Source organism: Balaenoptera borealis, assembly GCF_965194805.1.
Source record: "Balaenoptera borealis genome assembly, chromosome: 20".
Classification (NCBI taxonomy): Eukaryota; Metazoa; Chordata; class Mammalia; order Artiodactyla; family Balaenopteridae; genus Balaenoptera; species Balaenoptera borealis.
This window is the reverse complement of record NC_138879.1, coordinates 38681941-38697756: the sequence shown is the minus strand read 5'-3', so window position 1 is coordinate 38697756 and position 15816 is coordinate 38681941. Positions and strand designations below refer to the sequence as shown.

The window sequence follows — 15816 nt, the reverse complement described above, 5'->3', positions numbered from 1 at the left end:
GGTAAGGTATAAGAGAATTGGCCATGCTAACCATTTTTAAATATCTCAAGAGCAGAATTATACAGTACTTCCCTTTTTGTGACTGGCTTATTTCACTTAGCATAATGTCCTTAAGGTTTGTCCATGTTGCAGCACAGTATCAGAATTTCCCAGGTTTACCATATGACCCAGCAATTCCACTTGTGAAATTATACCCAAAAGAATTAAAAACAGGGACAGGAACAGATATTTATACACCTGTGTTGATAGAATATGATTCACAGTAACCAAAAGGTAGAAGCAGTTCAAGTGTCCATCGACAGATGAATAAATAAATACAGTATATGCGTACAATGGAATACATTCAGTTCCTTGCTTTTTTAAATCCAGTTTGCTTTCGTTAGTCTTCACCCTGAAAACCACAGCATCAAACTTCTGGATAAGGAAACACAACCATTTATTTGAAAAATAAGCATTTGGATTAGATTAGACTCAAGGTGCTACTTAGGTAATTGAGGGGCAGCAAAAGGATTTTTAGTTCCTAAAGCCAACATATTATAATATGTCCTGCTAGAGAGAGAAGGTAATTAACTCTCTACTCATCTTTCCTGGCAGACTAGATCAGCGGTGTGGCATTAGTCACAGTGCTGCCCTTTCCAGTTCACTGTGAGGTAGTTAATTTTAAGGCCTCAGATTAGTTTCACTACTAAAAAGCCATGAATAAGGGGGTTGGGAATGTACTTCAAAGCCTTTAATTTCTGCGTGATTAGTTCGGCATAGACATAAGTCTCCAGACAAAACAAATCAGTCATCTTCAGCCTGCAGTTAGATTATAGTAATTAATGGGAAGTGAATCTTAAGAAAGGGCTCAGCTGTGGAGAAAGGACCCTCAAGAGTTTAATTGCAGCATGCCTTGGCATTATTACTGTCCTAAATAATCAGTACCTAAAGGCGACCTTGCTGTACAAAGGACAGACCTGGGTGATTATCTACCCTCTTGATTTACAGTAGAATTGGAAGCAAATTGTTTTATCTCTTTGTAGTACTTGCCCCGCTTGAAAGGTGGGATTGGGTTGGAATTAATCTATCTCATGAAATAGTAAATTATTACAAAATACTCAGGAAAGAATAGAAGATAAACTATATAATGAAACATTTAAGAGCAGTACTAATACACAGGAACTTTTAAGATTTCCTCCTTGGTTTTAGGCCCAGCTTCCCCTGGAGCCATAAAAAATTTCACCCCATCATGGAGTTTACCATGGATTAAGCACAACTCAAAATTATGGGTTGAGGTAGAAAACTAGGAAATACTATTTCTCCCTTGTCTAAGTTAAATTAAGCATATTATTGAAGGCAGTGAAGCAGATAGTTATGTCTGATGGGAATTAAAACCTGCCTAAAAGCTGGGATTAAAACCTGCCTTTCCGTTTGTATTACACGGTATCAGGCAGTCAAATGTTAAACATCCCTCTATAACTTAAAATTGATACAGCACTTAAGTTTGATGATGTAGAAAATCTAAAGTCTACCTGTCATGCTGAAAGGAATTCTATTAATCATTTAGTTTGTTCAGTTTCATCATCTTTTACTTCATCCATTGAAGAGTTGACCAGCCCCCTGACTTTAAGCATTAGGTCGCACTTGGGCAACCATTGCTTTAACTATGATTACATGTCTGTGAAAGAGTTATCCGTACGAAGATGTAAACCATGGGAGATTGGTATGTAATTTCTACTTCCAGTTGGGCAAGCTAAATGACAGTGTTCCTCAGTTTATATTCCCAGAGAATTGACATAGGAATAGGATAGAGTCATTTTAGTACTTACCAAAGAAGCTTAAGTCACAGACAGGGAGGTCACTACAATAAAGAAGGGGTGGAACAGCACCTGACTTTTGTATAATCGGATTGCCACAAAGTGAGGCCAACACTGTAGGAAGTATGACTCTACAATAAGAGAACTGATTTTCCAGAATTAGGGACTTGTTACCTTATGGTGACACAATGTGAAGTTGTGGTCACCATATATATATATATATTTTGGCCGTGCTTCATGACTTGTGGGCTCTTAGTTCCCCAGAGCCACGGCAGTGAAAGCACCAAATCCTAACCACTGGACTGCCAGGGAATTCCCTACTTGTATTATATTTTTATTTAAAACATTTTAAGTTTTTTGGGTTTTTTTAAAAATAAATTTATTAATTTATTTTTGGCTGCATTGGGTCTTCGTTTCTGTGCGCGGGCTCTCTCTAGTTGCGGCGAGCAGGGGCCACTCTCCGTTGCGGTGTGTGTGGGCTTCTCATTGCTGTGGCTTCTCTTGTTATGGAGCATGGACTCCAGGCGCGTGGGCCTCAGCAGTTGTGGCACACGCACTCAGTAGTTGTGGCTCACAAGCTCTAGAGCGCAGGCTCAGCAGTTGTGGCACACGGGCTTAGTTGCTCCGCGGCATGTGGAATCTTCCCTGACCAGGGATCGAACCCGTGTCTCCTGCATTGGCAGGGAGATTCCTAACCACTGCGCCACCAGGGAAGTCCCTTAAGCTATTTTTTAATGAAAATAATACCACTCATTGTAAAAAAATTTTTCCATCAGTACAAAAGTGTATCTAAAACAAAAGATCACACTCCCTGCTTCACCCAGTCTCATTCCTTAGGAGTGTGTATCCTTCCTCTTTTCTGTGACTATACCCACCATATTTTTCATGAATATAAGATATGCATCTATACTCCCTTTATTTTTACACATATTTTTCAGTCTACCTACTGATCTGCAGTTTCTTTCTTCACTTAATAGAATATCCCAGACTGCTTTTCATCTCAGCATACAGATCTATCTTATTCTTTTTAACAGAAGCATAGTAGCTGTATTTAATGTATAATTAACCAATTACCTATTGATGAACACTAGATTGTTTCAAGTATTTCAATATTACAAATACTGTTGCAATAAACATCCTAGTACATATATCCTTCTTTACATATGTGACTGTATCTGTAGATGGAATTTCCAGAAGTGGAATGGCAGAGTCTAAGAGTATGCACCTTTTAAGTTTCAATAGATGTTGCCAAATTGCCTGCCTAAAAAGTTGGATCAATTTACATTCTAATCTAAAAAAATAAAATAAAATAAAAATAAAATTTACATTCTAATCAAGAGTATCTGAGAAAACCAATTTCCCCTCACCCTTGCTAACATTAATATCAAGTTAAGCTGATCTTTGTTATTACCATTTAACTATTACAAATCCTATGAACAAAGAATTGAACCCCTGCTTTTCTAGACATGAAATTCATTTTCATTTTAAACCTGGACAAAATATTTGAAGAATGACTAAAGAGATGTCATTCTCTAATCAGCAATTAGAGATGTTTCTCTTTCCCATTTATCGTTCTTAAAAAGGTGCCTAAGGGCTGCCCTGGTGGCGCAGTGGTTAAGAATCCACCTGCCAATGCAGGAGACACGGGTTCGAGCCCTGGGCTGGGAAGATCTCACATGCCGCAGAGCAACTAAGCCGGTGCGCCACAACTACTGAGCCTGCGAGTCACAACTACTGAAGCCCGCGAGCCTAGAACCCGTGCTCCGCAACAAGAGAAGCCACCACAATGAGAAGCCCGCGCACCGCAACAAAGAGTAGCCCCCGCTCTCAGCAACTAGAGAAAAACCAGCGTGCAGCAGTGAAGACCCAATGCAGCCAAAAATTAAATAAATGAATAAATAAATAAATTTTTTTTAAAAAAGGTGCCTAAAATTGGCAAGATTTCAACAGGGCCCATCCCCTAAGAGCTTCCAACTCACAAGATACCTAAGCTAAAACTAAGAATGGGAAAGAAGTACAATATTCAGAGTGAGGGCCTTTAACTTAGACCTACTTTAGAAGTTTTCTTCTGTCTTAGCCACAGTCCATGCTTGGCAAACATTTTACACTACCCACTGAACCTGTGAGTAGATGTTTTGCCTTTATAATGCTCCTCTGTTGCCCTCCTCCACCCCACCTGCAATTAACTTGTATTTGTGTCTTTTTTAAATTGTTTACAAATGTTAGGAAATGGGTCTTAAGGACAGGACCACCAGTGTCTGCTTTTTCTTGTCAGCTACTGAAAAATCAAGCAGCTTCCTTTTAGTCCTCCTCTGATCTCCTTATTCCTTCCGATATGGCAATTTCATTGTACTCTTAGGCCAGTCTTTTCCAGCAAAATAGGAACTACAAGTTTGAGAATAAGTCCATTAATTGAATTCCACTCAGCAATTAAAACATAGAATAATACAGAATCCAGCTCTGAACAGATAAGATATACCTTACTTCAGTTTCTAGGTTCTAAATAGCTTTGTCAAGTCATCCAAAGTCCAGCTTATCAGTCTAATACGCTTTCTTAGATATCTGAGAAATGCCAAATGTACCTTTGACTTTGATTTCTTCAACTAGTAGATGAGCGATTTAAACTCAGTCAGGCTTTTCTCAGGTCTTAAATTCTATGATTGGGCTTCCCTGGTGGCGCAGTGGTTGAGAATCTGCCTGCCAATGCAGGGGACACGGGTTTGAGCCCTGGTCTGGGAAAATCCTACATGCCGCAGAGCGACTAGGCCCGTGAGCCACAATTGCTGAGCCTGCGCGTCTGGAGCCTGTGCTCCGCAACAGGAGAGGCCGCAATAGTGAGAGGCCCGTGCACCACAATGAAGAGTGGCCCCCACTTGCCGCAACTAGAGAAAGCCCTCACACAGGAACGAAGACCCAACACAGCCATAAATAAATAAATAAATAAATAAAATTTAAAAAAAAATTCTATGATCTTACTAGCTCTTGAAATGTACATTCTCTTGCCAGCTCAGATCTGGTCTTTTGGGGGGTTGTTTGTTTGTTTGTTTAATTAATTTATTTACTTGTTTTTGGCTGCGCTGGGGCTTCGTTGCTGCGTGCGGGCTCTCTCTAGTTGCAGCTACTCTTCGTTGCGGTGTACGGGCTTCTCATTGCGGTGGCTTCTCTTGTTGCAGAGCACAGGCTCTAGGCACGCGGGCTTCAGTAGTTGTGGCACACAGGCTCAGTAGTTGTGGTGCATAGGCTTAGTTGCTCCGCTGCATGTGGGATCTTCCCGGACCAGGGCTCGAACCTGTGCGCCATCAGGGAAGTCCTCAAATCTGTTTTTATTTTTAGTTCAGGCTGAGTTTTTTTTCTCACATGGCTTATTAATGCAATGTTTCTATTCTGTTTCCCACCTTTTACTGAACTCCCAGTCTGCTGTTTGTCTAACTGTCCTCCATCTCTTGAGGCTTCCTTTTGATCAATAACTATTATTTTGATGGAAGAGGCTATGCATGTGTGGCGGCAGGGGGTAAGTGGGAAATCTCTGTACCTTCTGCTTAATTCTGCTGTGAACCTAAAACTGCTCAAAAAAATAAAGTCTGATACTCAAAAATTCTGATACAGAGATGTGCCTGCCTACATATCAGTTTTTAATAGCTAGTAATTGTGGTATACTTTGAAAACTCACGGGTTTACAGTGGAAGTGAGGATGGAGTAAATCGTTGGAGTCTTAAAAGGAGTTAGGAGGTGAAGCTAGCTATACAGTATGTGTAAGTTGTGATTGTAGGTTTAGGTGAAACGTTTGTTTGATGTTACTGATCCAACAACTAACATCGTTTAAAGTCCCAGTATTGGGCTTCCCTGGTGGCGCAGTGATTAAGAATCGAGCCACACTACTGAAGCCCGTGCGCCTAGAGCCCGTGCTCCACAACAAGAGAAGCCACGGCGATGAGAGGCCTGCGCACCGCCTCGAAGAGTAGCCCCCGCTCCCCACAACTAGAGAGAGCCCGCGTACAGCAACGAAGACCCAATGCAGCCAAAAATAAATAAATGAATAAAATAAATCAATTTTTTTTAAAATCCCAGTATTTTCTTCTAAAAGGATTGGAAAGCTATACAGTAGCATTTGGTCAAAATTTTTCTGGCAGTTATGTTCAATTACTGGCCCCCCAGGGGTTGGGGGTTAGAATCAAATCTGGATTTCTTTGAAAGAGGAAGGAAATTCTCATAATAAAACGGGAAGTTGACAAGTCCCTCACTCCTTCCTATTTAACATCTTCCCACCGCCCCAACATTTGGTATGAATGTTGCAAATAGTTCATTTTAACATTAAGCATTTTTCTGTGTGCAAAGGACTGTGCTGAATCAAAGATGAACTTTTTAAAGCCTGTGGGAAGTACTATGATCAGGATAAACACAGTATGTTATGGGAACCGAAAGTAGGGAGAGGCGTTAGTCCAAACTGAAGAAGTAGGGAGGGAGGGAAGTCTTGGGCGACGGGAGTCTTGAAGGATGAATAAGAAATCAGCCATTCATTCACTCTTTTTTTTTTTTTAAACTTTTTGGCCGTGCCGCACAGCATGTGGCATCTTAGTTCCCCAACCAGGGATTGAACCTGGGCCACAGCTGTGAAAACACCAAGTCCTAACCACTGGACCACTAGGGAACTCCCTATTTTTAAAAGATTTCTTAATTGCTGTGTTGAAAATGGGCGGGTGAGAGAAGAGATAAACACAGGGTAAACACAGGGAGACCAGTTAAGAGGCAATTACAGATATCCAGGCAGTGAGGTTGAGGGGTGAGAGGCTGCGTCCAAGATAATAATTTGAAGGAACAACCGACAGGACTTATTGACAAATTGGATTGGGATGTCTGAGAGAACATTCAAGGGTGACTCCCAAGTCGGTGGCCCAAGTAACTAGGAGGATAGAAATGCAATTCACTGAGATGAGAAAGGCAATTGGAGGAGCAGGTTTGTGGGGAAAGATCAGGAGCTCAGCTTTGGACCTGTTATGTTTGAGATGCCTGTTAGACCCCCAAGTGAATAGAGTTAAATACTTGTCTGACGTTAGAAAGAGTCCAGGCTGGAGATATAAATTGAGGAGTCATTAGAGATTGATGGCATTTAAAGTCACAAGACTGGATAAGATCTCCAAGGACATGTTCCACTCCCAAAGGGCTTCCAACATTAGAAGTTCAGAGATGGGGAACAAACAAGAAGACTTAGTGAGAAGGTGAAGCCAGGGAGGTAGGAAAGCAAATAAGGGGAGGGGGCATGCCAAGAAAAAAGAAGAGTGTGAATAAAGGCACAGAGATATAAAGTAGAACTCCAAAGAAGCTCTGCTTCATCAGAAATGCCTTTTGTACCACGGCTTCCCTGGTGGCGCAGTGGTTGAGAATCCACCTGCCAATGCAAGGGACATGGGTTCTATCCCTAGGCCAGGAAGATCCCACACGCCACGAAGCAACTAAGCCCATGCAACACAACTACTGAGCCCGTGTGCTGCAACTACTGAAGCCCGTGCGCCTAGAGCCTGTGATTCACCGCAAGAGAAGCCACCGCAATGAGAAGTCCACGCGCCACAACGAAGAGTAGCCCAGCTCACTTCAATTAGAGAAAGCCTGAGCGCAGCAATGAAGACCCAACACAGCCAAAAATAAATAAATTAATTAAATAAATTAAAAAAAAAAAGAAATGCCTTTTGTACCACCAAAATCAAAGCTAGCTGCTAAGACAACTGAAAAATCAAAATCCATTATTAACTAGCAAGGCAACAGTTCTCACTTTTACCACTTGGTAAGAATTATAAGCATTTGAGGAATGCTTTCAGACAGATTTTTTAGAACGTAGTTTGTTTTTGTGAGATTTCTATTTTGCTGTGATCTCTTTGAGCTTGTCAATGGGCAATACTGGACAAGAGGTTCTCGGCACAAGAGGCACCATTAAAATTTGATCTAAAAGAATGAATTAGGCTAAAGTATAATAATTAATGGTTGACGGAATTCCCCTGTGGTCCAGTGGTTAGGACTCTGTGCTTTCACTGCCGAGGGTTCAATCCCTGGTCGAGGAACTAAGATCCCGCGAGCAGCACAGCCAAAAAAAAAAATTAATGGTTGAAAGTAGATCTCTACAAATGCATGAACTTTAGCCCGGATGTCACTCAGAAGAGATTGTTGAGGCCCATACTTTTGTGTACATTAGTAAATAATACTGACATCCCAATTAATTCATACAAAAATCTAAGAGAGTAGTCAATAAATACAAAGATTGTTCCCAGAAAATCCATAGGGAAATGGTTCAAATTTCCTCCACTCAGTCAAACTATCTTTTAATTAGTAGCTCAGACCACGTCCTGGACTCATGGGCAACCTTCTGAAAAAAGGGTGTTAAATTAACCCAAATCTTCTAGTTTCTGTGGCTATGGAACAAAAACAAAGATGGGCAGAGTTAAATTCTAGTTAATAGGCCCCTGTGTGCATTTATTTAACGGCACCCAACTTAGCATTATACAAATACTAGTATAAGGATTTTCTCTATCCTCAATACTCCATCCCTCATTGATCTCCAACTTACTTTTTCACTCTTCTGAAGTGCTAGAGCACTCATTGTAATTACATTCTAGTACATATGTCTTTGCTTACATGAGTGAGTATGCCTATGCTACTGTATGTGATTCTGGTTATTACTGCTGCACAAGAAATTATCCCCCAAAACTTAGTGGCTTAAAACAATGACAACATTTATTTTGCTCATGAAGCTGCAATTTGGGCAAGGTTCAGTGGGGATAACTAACCTCTGCTCCATTTAGTGTCAGCTGCAACAGCTTGAAAGCTAGGAAGTAGGAATCCTCTGAGGGTTTGATCACTCACATGCCTGGCAGTTGATCCTGGTTGTTGGCTGAGGCTGTAGCTGGAACTGTCAAGTGGAATGATTACACGTGTAATGTGTTTCTTCTTTCCTCACAATGTTGTGGCTAGCTTCCAAAGATGAGCGGGGCGGGGTGGGGGGGGGATTAGCCTAAGCCATATTGCCTTTTATGACGTAGCCTTATATATAATGCAGTGTCACTTCTGCTGCATTCTAATCATTGAAACAGTCACAGAGTTCTGCCCAGGTTCAAAGGGAGGGGAAATAGTCTCCAGAAATATTGCTGTGCCACAATCTGCCCTCTGGTCACAACAATTTACATTCTTCCCATATGCAATATACCTTCATCCTTTTCTCCAAAATTCCCGTTATGACATCAGGATCAGGCATGGAGTCTGGGATCTCATCATCTAGATCAGGTCCAGCTGTGAGTGAGGCTCCTCGGTTGTGTTTTGAATACAGTATCTCTTGACGTGATCACCTGTTCTTTGTAAATATACACTGAGGTTATTCAGGGAAAAGGGACCATGATGTATGAAACTTACTTTTAAATGGTTCAGGAAAAGACTATTTTTATACACACACAATTTCTGGAAACAGTTTCCCCACTCCTTGAGCCTGAGCAGAAATTCGTGATTGCGTGATTGCTTCAATGAATAGAATGCAGCAGAAATGGCACTGTGCTACATCTGAGGATAGAATATATATATATATATATATATATATATATATATATATATATATATATATATATATATGTATATATGCATTGTAGGCACATATATATGTAGTGTGTGTGTCTATGTAAAGAGAATGGGAGAGAGGGAGAATGCAAATGATAAAGCAAATTCAGTAAAATGTTAACGATATATGAATCTGAGTAAAGGGCATACAAGTATTATTTGTACTATTCTTATTTTTGCAACTTTCCTGTAAGCTTGAAATTAATTCCAAATAAAAAAGTGAAATAGTCAAAATTCAAAAAAAATGAAATAGGTTCTGAGCATTAATATTTTGATATATTTCATTCCAGGGGCAAGTCCTGACTTGACCTTTCTATTAACTTTTGGACATTAAGACCCTTTAATTCTCCCTTTTCCCAGATGTCTACAAAAAGACACCATCACCTCCCATACTTTAGCCTACATTCCTCCACATCCCATTTCCTTAAAGAGCTAGTCTTGGAAAGATCCCTCTCTGAGAGGGGAGATTTGGCCTCGCTGAAACTCAGCTTTTCCATGGTCTTTGCGTTACCTACACACTAAAGGCATCTGTAAGAGTGGCTCGGCTTTTGGAGAAATTACAGAGGGTTGCACATCAGCCTCCTTGTAACAAAAAGAGACTGGGATTAACTCTCTTGAAGAACCATCATTGTGCTCCCAGAGCACAAACTCTAAAAATAGTGGCTGCCCAGAAACAACTTTCTCATGTTTCTAGTTTGAAAAGGACACTTAAAGAGAAGGCGGGTCTTTTCAGTCAGTGTCACAATCCCCAAACAAGCAAAGAATAATCACTAGTAAAAGCCCCAGTTCAGGAACTGTTAGTACCTCTACAAGCACATGCTGGCCATTTAATAAATTTATTCATGGCCATCATGTATACAATTTTATTCATTCAAAGCTGATTATTCTGAAATCCTTGCATCAACACCAGATGTGTTATCACCTAAAAATTAGTATTAGCTATACCAAAGATGTATAAAGAGTTCATTTGTGAGATATGTAATCAAGGATCATCCTCTTAAACAATTTAATAATAATTGCTACCACTTATTGAGCTCTTATATGTGTCAGACACTGGATTAAGGTCTTTTATACATATTGTTAAATCATTTAATCTTTTTTTTTTTTGGTTGCGTTGAGTCTTTGTTGCTACGCGCCGGCCTTCTCTAGTTGCAGCGAGCAGGGGCTACTCTTCAGTGTAGTACGCTGGTGCATGGGCTTCTAATTGCGGTGGCTTCTCTTGTTATGGAGCACGGGCTCTAGGGCACACAGGCTCTAGAGCACAGGCTCAGTAGTTGTGGCGCACGGATTTAAAATTTGCTGAGGGCCTTGAGTCTTTGCCGGATACTAATGTGGCCATACGTAGAGAATGAGCATGGAATAATCAAAGAGATATAACTGAACAATTCCCAGAGCTCATACAGGGTTAAGAAACATTCTGACCAGTCTGAGTAGAAAGACTTCACTGACTACCCAAGACGTTCAAGAGAAACCTCAGAAGTGTCAAACATTACCAGTTGGTCTAAACTACCTCTAGAGTAAATTATACTCTAGACCTGCTCTAACAAAACTTTAAAACAAGCCTCAAAAACATCATATTAATCTGAAAGTAACCTAAATGTCTGGTAAAACAAAAGCCTATGGTGTTTAAGGGAAGACTACAAAATTCAGGCACTCAACAATGTTAACATCCTAGCATCTGATTAAAAATTACCGTATATGCCAAGAAGCAGGAAAAAGAATAGCCTAACCAAAATTGATGACTGATTAAAAAAAAAAAAAAAAGAATAGCCTAACCAGGAGAAAAACCAGTCAACAGAAACAGACCCAGAAATGACAGAGATGATGGAATGAGCAGACAAGAATGATAAAACAGCTATTATAACTACAATGGGGTATTTAAAAGAAAACACAAACATAATGAGGAAAGAAATGGAAGATATAATAACCACATAAAACTTCTAAAGGTGAGAAATATAATACCTGAAACGAAAAATTCAACATGGCAGCTAGCTTCTCCCAAAGCAAGTGTTCAGAAGAAAAAAAAGAGGCTGCAAGGAAGAAGGCACATGCCTTTTATGACCTAGTATATTCCTTTTCTATTGCAGTAATAATTTAACACAAACTTGGTGCCTTAAAACAACACAAAATTTATTCTCTCACAGTTCTGTAGGCTAGAAGTCTGACGTGACTGTCATCTTGAGGAGACTCAAAAAGCCTTATGGAGAGGTCCAGCTAATGAGGAACTGAGGCCTCCCACCAACAACCAGCACTCAGTTGCCAGGCATGCAAGCAAGTCACCTTGGAAGTGGATGCTCCAGCCCCTGTCAAGTCTTCAGATGACGCAGCCCTGGCTGACATCTTTTTTTTTTTTTTTAATTAAATTTATTTATTTACTTATGGCTGTGTTGGGTCTTCGTTTCTGTGCAAGGGCCTTCTCCAGTTGCGGCGAGCGGGGGCCACTCTTCATCACGGTGCGCGGGCCTCTCACTATCGCGGCCTCTCTTGTTGTGGAGCACAGGCTCCAGACGCGCAGGCTCAGCAATTGTGGCTCACGGGCCTATTTGCTCCGCGGCATGTGGGATCTTCCCAGACCAGGGCTCGAACCTGTGTCCCCTGCATTGGCAGGCAGACTCTCAACCACTGCGCCACCAGGGAAGGCCCTGGCTGACATCTTGACTGCAACTTCATGAGAAACATTGTCAGACTCACCAAACTAAGCCACTGCTAGATTCTTGACTCACAGAAATTGTGTCAGATAATAAGTATTGATTGTCTTAAGCCATTAAAATTTAAAACAATGTATTTTCCAGCAGCAGCAGATAACTCATGCAAGAACCTCTTCAACAAATAGTACTGGAACAACTGGATAGCCATTTAGAAAACAAATAAACAAACAAAACTCCCCCCAAACTGACATATTCATACAATAGAATACAACTCAGCAATAAAAAGGAACAGACTATACATCCATGTGACAACATGGGAGAATCTCAAAAACACTCTGCTGAGCAAAAGAAATCAGGTGTGAAAAGTACACCCTGTATGATTTATTCATATGAAACTGTAGAAAAGACAATTGATGATGATGGAAAGCAGACCAATAGTTGCCTGGGCCTGGGGGTGAGGGCGGAAGGAGGAGGGAGGAGTGAAGGTTGGCTGGGAAAGGAGAAAGGAAATTTTGGTGTGATGGGAATGTTCTATATCTTGATTGTAGCTCTATAGGTTATAAGGGCGTATTTGTTAATACTCACTGAACTCTATGCTTGAAATGGGTTCACTTTACCTCAGTAAAGTTGAATTTTAAACTGAAAATAAAATCCCATGAAACAAATATACATACCTAAATGGTTAGTGCCTTTAATATAGGAGAAATTTCTTCCGGGATATATGATATATTAGTCTCTATTAAGAATTTCCCAGGGACTTCCCTGGTGGTGCAGTGGTTAAGAATCCACCTGCCAGTGCAGGGGACACAGGATCAACCCCTGGTCCGAGAAGATCCCTCATGCCGCGGAGCAACTAAGCCCACGTGCCACAGCTACCAAACCCCGGGCGCCTAGAGCCTGTGCTCCACAACAAGAGAAGCCACCACAATGAGAAGCCCGTGCACCACAATGAAGAGTAGCCCCAGCTCGCTGCAACTAGAGAAAACCCGCGCACAGCAATGGAAGACCCAACACAGCCAAAAAAATAAATTAAAAAAAAAAAAAAAAAAAGAATTTCCCAGGACTTCCCTGTCTGTCCAGTGGTTAAGATTCCGTGTTCTCACTCCTGATGGCCTGGATTCAATCCCTGGTCAGGGAACTAAGATCCCACGAGCCATGCAGCACAGCAAAAAATAAATAAATAAACAAAGAATTTCCCCCTTCCAGCATCAGGGAACCTGGGAAACTAAATTAATAATCTGAAGATTTTTTTGGTCAGCAGGTCCTTTTGTTATAGCTCTCATGATACCTGATGTCATACTTGTCACTCTAATTACAAATTTCTGGGAGTACTTGACTGACATCTTTCTCTTCCAGTTGACAATAAAGCTCCCCAAGGGCAGAGACTGGGCTTGTTTCACTCACTTCTATATCCCCAGAGTCTAGCATAGTGGTTGGCACAGTGTAAATATACGTATTGGTAAATTAATTCTCTACTTCATTCAACGTACACAAGCTAGTCCTATAAATACAAAATCCTTCACAGATAAGAAATTGAGTCCCACTACTGTATAACACAGGGAACTCTGTAATGACCTATGTGGGAAAAGAATCTAAAAAAAAGTGGATATATGTGTATGTATAACTGATTCACTTTGCTGTACAACAGAAACTAACACAACATTGTAAATCAACTATACTCCAATTAAAAAAAAAAGAAAGAAAGAAATTGAGTCCCTTCTGTCCAACAGGTAGAGGAACTATGGCCTCAAATACCTCACTCCACCATGCCCTTTGTGAGTGTTCTCTCGCCCTTCCCTTTCTCTTCCCACTCCCCATCCCTAGCCCATCTCTCTTCTTTAACTGGCTCACTTCTCTACCTGTAGATGACATCAGAGATGCTGCCCTTGGTTTGGGTGGCTATCCTCCTTGACATTCTCATCTCTTCACTCTAATCTGGCTTCTCCACTCCAGTCTAGCTAATGTGATCCCTTTCCTGCACACAATTCTTCCTTTTTTACCATCTCCATGACTTTGCCTATGCTATTCCTTCCACAGAGAAATCCTAATCCCTTCTTGCCAATCCATAAGATTTGGCCTATAAATTATTTATTTTAGGAAATCATTCTTACCTAACATTTCTCAATTTCTATGCTCTGCTTCTCACCAGCCCTTTGGATTCAACCTGAAACATGGGGACTTTGCACTTATGGAGACGTCACCCACTTGTATCATCATGATGGATTTGTATGAAGTTATGTACTTTCCACTAACTATGAACTCCTTCCAAATGGTACCTGCTTGCTTCTTTCCCTTGTATCTGTTGTATCTTGTAGTTGTAGTTGTAGTTGATCAACTACAAGTTGATCCCTTGTAGTTGTATCTCATGCAACTACTCAGGACAGAATTCTGCACAGAGTTGCACTCAATCTCAATATATTACAGTTGTACAAGTGAAACATCAATGGGTAATTCATCCCAAGTGCGGGCCTGGAAAGGAAGCCAGGTTTGATCCTACTGAAACAGCTTAAGGGAGAATGTCTTTTCTGAGACCAGGTTCCCAAATGCATCTCTTTTTTGTGGGCTAGGAGACTCCCATTTTTTTGCCAGTGGGGATAAATGAAGATTCCTTGAAACATACTCTGCCAGGTGGCACAAATAAAGCATATAATTATATTTCCTTAAACAGAAAAGCCCAGAACACAAGGATATGTGGGTTCCCTGGGTTAGACCAAAGGCCATTTAATTCAGATTATTTATTTATTTATTTATTTATTTAATTTTTAAATGGAGAGCTGGTGGCTTCCACCCCTACTTTATTTATTTATTTATTTATTTTTGGCCACGCCACACAGCACGTGGGATCTTAGTTCCCCAACCAGGGATCAAACCCGCACCCCCTGCATTGCAAGCACAGAGCCTTAACCACTGGACCGCCAGGGAAATCCCAGATTTTTTAAAAATAAACTTTTTAACAACAAGGTCCTACTGTATAGCACAGGGAACTATATTCAATATCCTGTGATAAACCATAATGGAGCAGAATACGAAAAGAATGTATATATGTGTATAACTGAATCAATTTGCTGTACAGCAGAAATTAACACAACACTGTAAATCAGCTAAACTTCAATAAAATAAATCTTTTTAATTTACAGAAAAGTTGCAAAGGTTTTTTTTTTTTAATTTTATTTATTTATTTATGGCTGTGTTGGGTCTTCGTTTCTGTGTGAGGGCTTTCTCTAGTTGCGGCGAGCGGGGGCCACTCTTCATCGCGGTGCGCGGGCCTCTCACTGTCGCGGCCTCTCTTGTTGCGGAGCACAGGCTCCAGACGCGCAGGCTCAATAGTTTTGGCTCACGGGCCTAGTTGCTCCATGGCATGTGGGATCTTCCCAGACCAGGGCTCGAACCCGTGTCCCCTGCATTGGCAGGCAGATTCTCAACCACTGCGCCGCCAGGGAAGCCCCCAAAGGTTTTATAGAGAGTTTCTATATACTCCTTACTCAACTTCCACCACTGTTAACATCTTATATTATCATGATATATTTGTCAAAGCCAAGAAATAGACATTGGTATATTATTATTATCTAACCTCCAGGCTTTATTTGGATTTCACCAGTTTTTCCATTAACGTTCACTTTCTGTTCCAGGATCCAACGCAGAGTACCATTTTGCATTTAGTTGTCATGTCTCCCTTCTCCTCTCTAGTCCGTGACAGTTTCTTGGTCTTTCCTTGTTTTTCATGGTCTTAACAGTCTTGAGGAAGACTGGCCAGATATCTTGTAGAATGTCTCCCAATC

At 40.8% G+C, this 15816-nt stretch overlaps 1 long non-coding RNA gene across 1 annotated transcript; it reads left to right on the top strand.

Moving 5' to 3' along the window:
• Positions 1-10747: 10747 nt before the first annotated feature.
• LOC309618430 lies at positions 10748-15084 on the top strand. Its single transcript, XR_014238470.1, has 2 exons — positions 10748-11715; positions 12029-15084. It is a non-coding gene; the product is annotated as an uncharacterized lncRNA (long non-coding RNA).
• The last annotated feature ends 732 nt before the right edge of the window (positions 15085-15816 follow it).